The 11214-nt window shown below is 34.8% G+C and overlaps 1 long non-coding RNA gene across 2 annotated transcripts in view; it reads right to left on the minus strand.

Moving 5' to 3' along the window:
* The window catches only part of LOC107628289, a 2378-nt gene extending 1376 nt beyond the window's left edge, over positions 1-1002 (minus strand). The window contains exons 1-2 of one of the 2 annotated variants that reach the window (XR_001617683.2): positions 237-323; positions 97-160 (exon numbers count right to left, since the gene is read on the minus strand). This is a non-coding gene — a long non-coding RNA (uncharacterized LOC107628289). Of the gene's footprint in view, positions 1-96; positions 161-236; positions 324-913 lie in introns of those variants that run through there. The other variant, XR_002355423.1, reaches the window with a different exon arrangement.

Below are 11214 nucleotides of genomic sequence, written 5' to 3' on the forward strand. Positions count from 1 at the left end.
ATAGGGGTAAATAATAATAATAATAATAATAATAATAATAATAATAATAATAATAGAAGAAGAAGATGGACAACAAGTAGAATGCATAAGGCTCACATTGTCAATTCTCTCACAATATCTACCAGGGCCAATCCTTCCCTTGTCTTGATTTCATGTATTCCTATAAAATTAATGTCGGATATAAATCATAAATTGCATCTTTAAAATTCACTAAAAGGTAAGGAATCACTTGTTACTTTTAAAACTATCTGAAAATTGTTCATTTAACAGCCAATAAGATATTTGCTCAATATTTTTAGGCATCGGATTTCCAGTGCACAGGTATACAACTTCTTCTGTTATCTGCTGAAAAGCCATATGCGTTGACTGCAAATATTTAAGCAGCAATGAGTATGTACCTCACCTGAATATAAACAAGAATGTTAGTAGGATTCCAAAACACTACAATTTTTCACAAGATCAAAAAGGCATATATATATGTTTCAAAGTTCAAACCCCTAATATTTCAACTGCAACATTTGAAAAAATGATATTATACCTTGAGCATCAAGAAGCACAAATCAAGCAAGCAAGTATAATAATGACATAATAGAAACAGAACCAAAAAAAACTTATAACCTCTTGAGGATTGACAATGTCACTATATCTAGCAACCAAAATGATTGAAATAGTTGTTGGAACAAAAGGGTAGGATCCACCAATAACTGCAGGTAAATGAGTTCCAAAGAATGTTTGGAAGAATGTGTTTATGCCTGCTACAAATTATAGAGTTAGAATCACTCTTGCCTTCTCTTCCTATTCAAACAAAAACAAGAAAAAGAATAAACAAAAGTTTGCTGTGTTTGTTAGATTTATTATAAATTGGACTACATAAGACTGAAAATTTGAAAAGCATACTATTCATGAATCTTACATTTTCTCCTCCCATCTGTGGAACTAGAGAGCTAGGAATCAGAACAGTTGTGCCAAGCATCACTAGATAAAGTTGGAAACCAAGTAGGATTGCCTTAGCTTCATTCACATCAGAATTTCACAACTCAATTATCATAGTATGAATTCTCAAAAGGATGAATTCTCAACCAACACATAGTTGCAGGTTCTAGAAAGTCAATTTAACTCCTTAAATAGAAATAAACAAATCCGGAAAATATGTATAAGTTACTAAGTCATAATGACAGAATCCGTTATATCTCTCTTCAGTTTAATGGATAATGTGAAGCAAGTCCCACAAACATTGCTATGTTTCTTTGTTCCGGTTATAGACGATATAATTTTTAGGAATGTTGTTGGAAGAAGCAGGAAACATGTGCTATTAATCATTGAAACTACGAAATTTAATCCCGAACTAAATAAGCACAAAGTAGGAACAAATCCTCACCTCAATGATTCAGTTTCACGAGATTTGATAGCTTCGAACGCAGCTTCAATTGAAGCTTCCAGAGTCTACAACTCACTCACCTTCCAGATCTACTCAGCCAGCACCACTAAGTCTGCGCCCAAACCGCGCTCTGAATGCTTCAAGCCGCTGGAGCAAAACCAGAACCAGCGGCAGAACCCACTGTGGAAGACGACGCAGAAGATCTACAGCATTACTATTCCAAGAGGAAAGAGCTCCACGAATTGAGAGGCTCCACGATCACCTCGTCCTCTATTCATAATTCCACCGGCGACACATTGGTGGAGGAGACTTGGCGGCAATGGCGGCGGGGAGAAGAATGGCAGTAGCGATGGAATTGAGATTTTAGGGTTCAGACTCTCCCTCATTCTCTCTCTCGAAGAACTCTTCTATCTTTTTTGGTATGCTCAGTTAATTTTTGTTTGGATTGTACTTTTTATCATTAATTGGGTTAAGAGTATTATAATAGTGGGAGTTTTTGTTATATTATTTAAAATTCTCACAAATAAAATATATTATGGAGGTTTTAATAACTCCCACTAAAAAACTTTCACAAATAAATAAGAATTTTGTAGTGTTTATTTTTTTTCAAATTATCGAATTTTACTTCATATTAAATGATGCACTTATGACAATCTCATTATATATGTTATGTTTGCATATATATAATTTGTCCATTAGACTAAAAACATATATCATTTGACAACATGAAAACAAATAATAATAGAGATTAAGAATAATGTCAAGATTCTTTAACTCAACGCAAGCATAAAAATAACCACAAGTGATGGACAAATTGCCAAGACACAATAAATCCATAACCTATTTTAACTAAATTAACTCCTAATACTTACAATAACATCCAAAGTGTCTTCATCCAATGATTTTTCCTTTGTGCTTTGGAGATTCTCAACAAACATTTCTGCTTGAGTAGGTGGTCCATTATTTTCCTTAGAAGCACCCTATAAGTCCAATTCAACTAGCATTTATATTGAGTTAAAAGGCACATCACACATACACATACAATTTCACAAAGATTAAAAAATTGTACTAATCTTGTACGTATTCTTGCAAAATTTATTGGTCCCTTTCGATGCCTAAATTTCTGTTGTGCCCTAGTTTTTTTATTCTACGCAGACATTTTTTACATAACAAGAGACAAGTATTATAAAAAAATCATCATACTTCACTCATAAATGTATATAATATAATTGCATAAACAATTACACTAAGTTTCACATGTCTTACCTTAACTTTCTCAGGTCTCCAATAAGCAATTAACTTTCGAAAATGACTTTCAGGTATGCTTTTAGGACAATTTTTTAACTTCTTATTAACACATTTGTATGGCAGAAAATAAGTTTGCTTTATTGTGGTCATATACCGTCTCCAGTTGTTATTGATACGAACAAGGACTATCCTCTTTCCTTCAGTTGGAATAATGAATTTAGCCTATAAAACACAAATATTATTTGCTAGTAAGAATAAAATACATGTGTACATTTCCAAATAGTTTCTAAAAGAAACAAGACTAATATTCTCACTTGAACATATTCCCAAATGGCTTCTTTATCTTTAATCTCCTTCCAATTTGGGTAAATTAATGGACGAAAATCTGAATTCCTTGCCACTGTGCCCAAAAATTTGCTCAAGTTATTTACAGTTTCATTAGTAGGACCAATTGATTCTCCTTCGATATCGTTAAAATCGACGGCCAAATCGATGACTAAGCTGTCGATAATATTAAAAATCGATAGCAAAATTGACAGCGGGGATAGTCGCTATTAAACTTGTCGGTTTTTCAAAATTCTAATAAAATCGACGGTTTGCCAGGCCGTCGATAATAATTCAATAAAATCGACAACTTTCTTGTCTATGATATGAGTTTGAGAATTTTACCTGCTTCATAAAATCAACAGGTTTGCTGTCGATATTATTATATAAAATCGACAACCTTTTTGTCGATATTTGATTCATTAAAATGGACAAAATAGCCGTTGATTTAATTATTAAAATACCAACAAGCTCGTTGTCTATATTTTGTTTTTTTTTGTCTATTTTAAATTTAAAAAGTGACAATGCTACCGTTGATTTTAATAATCATATGCTTTTAATTATTTTTTCTATTTGAAAAATAGTAGACAATTAATGCAAATAAACTTTTAAATATAGAAATAAAATTTATACAAAATATTAAATAACAAGACAAATAAATTTTTAAATATAAAAATAAAATTTATACTAAATATTAGATAATGAGTTTACAAACTTATCAAAATAATAAATAATTCTCTAACATAAAGACTCAAGACAAGATAAATAACTAAACTCAGACTTATATTCGATTAAATTGCAATCTACTAATAATACAAAATATTCAAAACAAAATAAATAAATCTACTCGTACTCGTCTAAATAATCATCTGAGTCATCAAGATCGTATAAATGAATGTCACTGCAATTTTAATAATACTTGTGACTATGTCAATCCTGCCAAATATATATATATATATTTATATAGGCACATCGGCACTAAAAACAATACATAAAAATCTTATCATAAAAAATTGAGCATTATTTTTCAAGAAGCAAATCATTATAAACCAAATTATCTATTTGATCTCTCCAAAATGTTTGATATCAGATTGGTTCATTTCTAATTTATAATATATCAAGTTAGTTCCATGGAAAATATATGTCACATTAGTCTCCGAATTGCAACATCAAGCTAGGGCAAACAAGTAAATATATAACTATTTTACATGTATATGTATCATGACTTGCTCAATCTTCACGAGAGTAGTTTCTACGTGCAGTACTTCGTAGTATATACTTAACCCCAAATAAAGTGCTTATTGAATGAATTTCCTCATAATCTTCAACATATTCTGTTTACAATTTTCAAATGTACATGAATATTATTGCTACAATAAAGGAAACACGCTTGCAATCAATTTAGACCAATTTCTTGCATAAAAGAATAAACTACAATTTGAAAGTATATTGAGGATTCTCAAGTTGATCGATCCATATGTTCACATGTGGTAATGAGTGCAATATTTATAGGAAAAAATTAAATAAATCACCCTCTCTTCTTTCTCTTTGAATCAAATGAGTAAATTATTAAAGTAAACCGTTTAGGTAAAGTCTAAAGCAATATATATGGTATATAGCATATGCAAAGTGTAATACAATTGTTTATTACTGTAGTGTTCGGCAAGCATATATAGAAATTAAAATAATAATAATCATGATTAATTTTATATTTTTCAAATGCTCACTTGGTACTTGGTAGCTCAGACAAAGTTAATCAAATTGAATAAGTCCAAAGCAAAGAGACCCCAAATCACAGAAGTAATGTTAAAAAAAGATCACCTATGACCTGCCTATTCAATTCAAATCCCGGAAGTAAAGAAAAAAAAATGAAAGAAAAAGAATTTCAAAATTTCAATCCTCCTTGTTAGTATCATTATTATTTGCTGCTACTAACATTATAGGCATTGATTGATTGGCAATTACTTTGACATGTGAAAAACAACTTTTTATTTCAATGTATTTTATGAGTCCTTATTAAGAATGATGTAACTAACTCTGCAGTAAAGTATGTACTTATTTAACTAACTAATGGTAAACTAGTGTGGAAACAACTTCTAATTTCAGAAACTGGTTACTCATTTGATAGCGCAGACTTCATTAAGACTAGAAAAAATTAACTGTACTTCCAGTGAAAATATTTATTTTATCCCAAGGTCTTTTTGACTTATGATGGGTACAAATTAAAGCATAGGAGCAGGAAGGAGATAAATATAGGCTGCAAATAAGAAAGGACAAAATTCGATTGACGTGCCATGAGAGAGTTTCACTTAAAATAAGTAAAAAAGGAGGAAAGCAAAAAAGGATGGGGAACTAGGTGGGATTCAATAGGAAAACAAAAATAAAATAGAGACTAAGTGAGAGAAGTCACAAAGTATTGAACACACACAATAACTGACTGTACAAAAATCACAATTAGCTAGGGCTGCACAATTAGCTAGGGCTGCACATGGATCGGATAATATCCGCATATCCGCGGTAATTATCTGCATCCGATCCGAATTTTGCGGATATTATCTGATCCGCAGAGCCATCGGATCGGATCGGATCGGATCCGCACTATGGTCGGATCGGGATTGCGGATTTGGCAGTGATATCCGCGGATCCGATCCGCAAATCCGCATATCCGCACATCACATTAAATAGCATAGTTTAAGAAAATAAACCCTAATGTGATATGAATTTTAGTGTGTTATTTATGAATTTTATGATATTTTGTTTTTAATTTTTTATGTTGTACTTCAACTTAGAATAATTAAACTTAAATCTTGTGTTATTATTTTGTTTTTGTTATTCAAAAGAACTATTATTGATAATATTTTAGGAGTAAATAGGCTTAAACAGATAAAAAATGAAATTTTTGGATTTTTTTTGTAAAAATAGTCAAATAGAATCTTAAAATAGTTTTTTTTTAATTATGCGGATATACCCGATATCTGATTCGATCCGATCCGCAAGTATCGGATCGGATCCGGCCTAAAAAAATACGAATATCGTATCCGATCCGATTCGATGAGTGCAGTGCGGATCGGATAGAATTTTAGGCTATATCCGATCCGATCCGATCCGTGTGCAGCCCTACAATTAAGAGATAATAATATAATATTTCTTTTTCAGTTTTATTTAGATATAATTGCAGAGAGAAATGAATTGACCTATAACACGATCTAAAGTATAAAATATAGGTTGAAGAGGAACAAAAATCATCAACTACAACAGTTAAGTAAGCATCTACCTCTCAGGCTAAATAATCAACAGAACAATAAAGAATGCATATGATATAATAGAACTGAACTTAATTGAGCAGAAAAAGAAAGTATATATCGTTATTGCTAATAAAGCAGGTACTCACATGGAAATGAAATGAGGAATTTGGAACTTTTGTTAAGACTTCTAAACCATCCTGAATAGGTACCACTGTTCTTTAAGACGAAATTTAAAAAGGAAACTTTTATTAGAGAAAAATAAAAGAACATTATGAAAACAAACGTGTAATAGCATTTGTGATAAAGGAAAATTGGTGATTTCTATGTTTGGGTAAAAAACTGATTTTTGACCAACTTTGGCGGTCCGTAACTCGGTCCACGGAGTTTAAAATTCTTCAAAATTAGAATTTTATGAAAGTTTATTCAACGATCTTTCCAACGGTTCTGAAATGGTTTAAAAAGGAGTTTTGTAGAACAAGTTATGTGTGTTGGAAGTTTGGGGTTTGAAATAGTGAATTCTGCAACTTTTTAACTTAGTAAAATTTTTGGCAGAACGCTCACCCACGGGTAGGCGTGGCCGACGCGCACGCGTCATTTTCGAAAATGCACCATCCACGCGTGCGCATGGCCCACGCGTATGCGTCGATGAGCTAAATCAGTTGCCCAGCCATAGTTCCCGAGAGTTATGCCTGAGTTGTGCTGGTTTTGTGCCTGGGGCACAAAATGCACCCACGCGTACACGTGGCTGACGCGCAGGCGTCACTTGACTTTTCTCCCATCCATGCGTTTGTGTGGGGGATGCATACGCGTCGCTGTATCTTGCTGCCTTCCACGCGTGCGCGTGGGCGACGCGCACGCGTGACCCTATTTTCATCCTAAAGTTGATTTTTGAGTTTTTAAAGTCAAATTCCAGACTCCTAAGTCTCCAATCTCACCCTTTATGTCCTCAATACTTATAGTATGCCTAGTAATGAAAAAAAGCTATGGCATGTGGTAACCTGTGGATGAAGAAAAGTGAGAATCAATGATGAATGATGATTGTATGAATTATTGAGGATGATGGTGCAAGTGCTGTGTATGTTATGAGTCGGATTGCTGTGATAAGCATTGAAATATGGATGAGTATGTATATGTAGATGATTAATGATTAAATGTTTATGATTGATTGAGGAAGCTTGAACCTGTGGCGAGTATGCTGGAGATGCATATATGATTAATGAATGAATGTGTTAAATGAATAATGATGGAAAATGTTGAATGTGATGTGTGACCCCGGGTAGTAGGCAGTGGCGTTGTCCACTTGCTCCGGGTATGAGATGGAAAAGGAGGATTATGATAAATGAGTTTAATTATGGAGTATTGAATGAATGTATTTATGATACCTGGGTAGTAGCGAGGGTCGTGGTTCGTCCCGCTTGCTCCGGGTCTTTGTCTGAGAATTGATAATAATGAAGGGTGATTATAAATAAATGTGTATTTGTGATACCTGGGTAGTAGCAAGGGTGGTGGTTCGTTCCGCTTGCTCCAGGTTAATGTTTGAGATTTGATAACAATGATGATTGATTCTGAACTGAATGAATGTATGTTTTGAGATCCTCGGCAGTAGCAAGGGTTGTGGTTCGTCCCACTTGCTCCAGATCAGAGATTGTGACGCTTGGGTAGTAGCGGCAGTAGTGGTTATTCCACTCGCTCCAGGTTGAGCTTTTAAACACCCGCCTGGGTAGTAGCCGCAGTAGTGGTTATTCCACTGGCTCTGGGTTGAGCGGGTAGTAGCAAGGGGGTTGTAGCTCAAACCTACTTGCTCTGCAATAGGTGTTTTTGTCCAATGGTTAGCTACCAGGACGTGTCGCGTTGGCTATATAACCGACAGATGATATCATCATCCATAGGGCAGACATACATCATTTGCATATGTTTTAATTGTTTGGGTTTGCCTATTTGTTTTGGATTGTTATATCATATATGCTATGTTACCTGATTATGTGCTACTTGTCCTACTTGTACCTTAATTGTGTATTACTTGTCTGTATTGCTTGTGTTTGTACAACTGAGAGGCCCCTCATGCTGGTGTCGGTGGACACTAAGGGCTGTTTTTGATGAGATGAATTGATGATGAGATTGAATAATGATGATAACTATTGAATGAGATAATTCGAGCTCCCTGGGTAGTCGCAGTGAAGTGATTTCACTAGCTCCTGGTGAGGATATGATGTATTGATATAGCATTTCTGAGACAGAATAAGTGGTGATAGTTTTGTTATGACTCTGATTCTGATTTGTTAGAGAGTTAGAGAGAGTTGAGAAGCATGAAGAACAAGATTTAGACATAGCATTCCCTTATGACAGTTGCCTATTTATGGATTAGCGAGAACATAGGGTGAATGTTTGGTGAAAGGAAGTTTAGGACGCTTAGTGAATTTTTATTACAATGCATTGTATTTATTTGGCACTTTTACCGAACTGGAAACCCATGGGTCGGGGGTTCTCATTCCTTATCTCTTATTTTTCAGATACAAGTCCAGGTGCTCAGCAGTGAGCTGTGGTTCATCTGAGAGATGGCGAAGATCTTTATGTCCTCTACTTTATATTTTGCTTAGAATCTCTGATAAACCACTATTTTATGGTTTATCTTGTGCTAATTTGAGTGGTTTTTATCAACTCTTTACTCACTTATTCATATGATTTGCATAATTTTACAATTCTGTCTTAGTTTTGTTCTATGATTGAAAACTTGCTTCCTAAGCCTTTAATTTGTGTATTTTAATTTTCCTTTATACCATTCGATGCTGTGATCCATGTGTTCAGTGTTTTCAGGCTTTATAGGGCAGGAATGGCTTAGAGGATGGAAAGGAAGCTTGCAAAAACAGAAGGAACACAAGAAATAAAGGAGACAACCAGCGAGAAGCGACGTGCACGCATGGCTCACGCGTGCGTGCAAATTGGAGTTTTGCATAGCGACGCGTGCGCGTACCTGACGCATACGCGTGACACGCGAAGATGGCCAGCGACGCATACGCGTGACTGACGCATACGCGTGACATGCGCGATTTGCAGAAATCATAGAAAACACTGGGGGCGATTTCGGGCCGAGTTTGGACCCAGTTTTCGGCCAAGAAACGCAGACTAAATCCAGGGGACAAGCAGAAACTCAACATACTTTACACACATTCCATTATTGATAATTTTAGGTTTAGATGTAGTTTCTAGAGAGAGAGAGGCTCTCTCCTCTCTCTTGGGTTTTAGGATTTAGGATTTCTTCTTTCAATTTCTAGGTTCAATGTTCCTTTAATTTAGTTTCTCTTCTACTTTTATTTGTTCTAGTACTCTAGTTTATTTATTTCTCAATTTGGTTTATGAATTCTCATGTTTTAATTTGATTTTCTATTTAATGCAATTTGAGGTATTTCAGATTTATGTTATTGATGCTTTCAATTTAATTTAGATTTCTCTCCAACTTGGCTTTGGAGTTGATTATTATTTGGAGACCCTTGAGTTGGAAGACACAAGAGTTAATTTGTGATTGGCTCTCTAGTCACCAACGCTAATTCTTCCCAAGGGAGAGGATTAGGACTTGTGAACATAAGTTGGCTCCCAACTTAACTTTCCTTTATTTAGTAAAGGATAACTAAGTAGAAACAACAACCTATTACTATTAACCTTGAGAAATCCAACAAGGATAGAACTTCCAATTAATCTTCTCCTAGCCAAGGCTTTTTAATTTAATTACATAAAACCTCTCGTTTGTTTTTATTGCTTTAATTTATAATCGATTATTTTTCCATTCTCCAACTCTGAAAATTCTCTGAAAAACCCATAACCAATAATAACACACTTCCTTGCAATTCCTTGAGAGACGACCCGAGGTTTAAATACTTCGGTTTATTTTTATTGGGTTTGCTTAAGTGACAACCAAGTTTTTGTACAAAAGGATTCTTTGTTGGTTTAGAAACTATACTTACAACGTGATTACTTTTGTGAATTCTTTACTAGCAAAAAATCCGTTCGTCAAAATGGCACCGTTGCCGGGGAACTGCGAACGTGTGCCTTATTATTGGTTATTGTAAATATTTGCTTTTTCATTTCTTTGTTAGTGTTTCTAGTTTTAGGAGTTTATTTTCTCTAATTTTTGTTAGTTTTTATTTTTGCCTGCCACTATGAATTCTCACCCCTGTGGCTTTAAGTTTGGTTCCAATGTTATTGTAAGGAATGGAAGCTATAATGAGAACAGGCATCAAGGTTGGAAGAATCAAAGATGGGAGGAGCCACAAGGATTTGATCAACCCTCTTGGCAGCAACCCCCTCTAATGCGCTATAACCAACAACCATTCTGTGATGCATACCAAGACAATAGTTATGGTGGACCCTTTCTTGACAACCCACCTCCACCAAATTACTATGGTCAAGAGCCATTCCAGGGAGCGTACCAAGATGATGAATATGGTGGACCCCCTTCTAGTTACCAACAAGCCCCACCATATGCTTATGAACCACCTCCCCAACATACCTTTGAACCACCATACTCACAAGCACCTTACCACCAAGCATCCCCATATGACCCTAATCCTTACCCACCATACCAACCACCATATGAACCATACATAGAGCTACCCCAATTCCAACCCAATTACTCGCAAGAACCACCACCTCCATATACACCATGTCCATATCCATCCATCCAAGAGCCATATGATCCTAATCATGCAATCCGAGCGCAACAAGAATCAAGGGATCGTTGATAAACCCCATTTGTAGGGTTTATCTTGTGCTTGATTTAGGGGATTTTATAACCTTTCACCCACATTTATTCAATGAAATAGCATGGTTTCATGACTGTCTCCTAATTTGTGCTTAAGAGTGAAAACATGCTTTTTAGGTCCTTAATTGTTTAATCTTGATTTACCTTTGATTCCATTAGATTCCTTGATATGTTTGTCAAGTAATTTTCGAATTAGGAGGCAAAGATTGGATCAAGGAAATGAAGGAAAAGCATGTAAAAATGGAGAACTCATGAAGAAATGA

Source organism: Arachis ipaensis, chromosome B02, assembly GCF_000816755.2.
Source record: "Arachis ipaensis cultivar K30076 chromosome B02, Araip1.1, whole genome shotgun sequence".
Taxonomy (NCBI): Eukaryota; Viridiplantae; Streptophyta; class Magnoliopsida; order Fabales; family Fabaceae; genus Arachis; species Arachis ipaensis.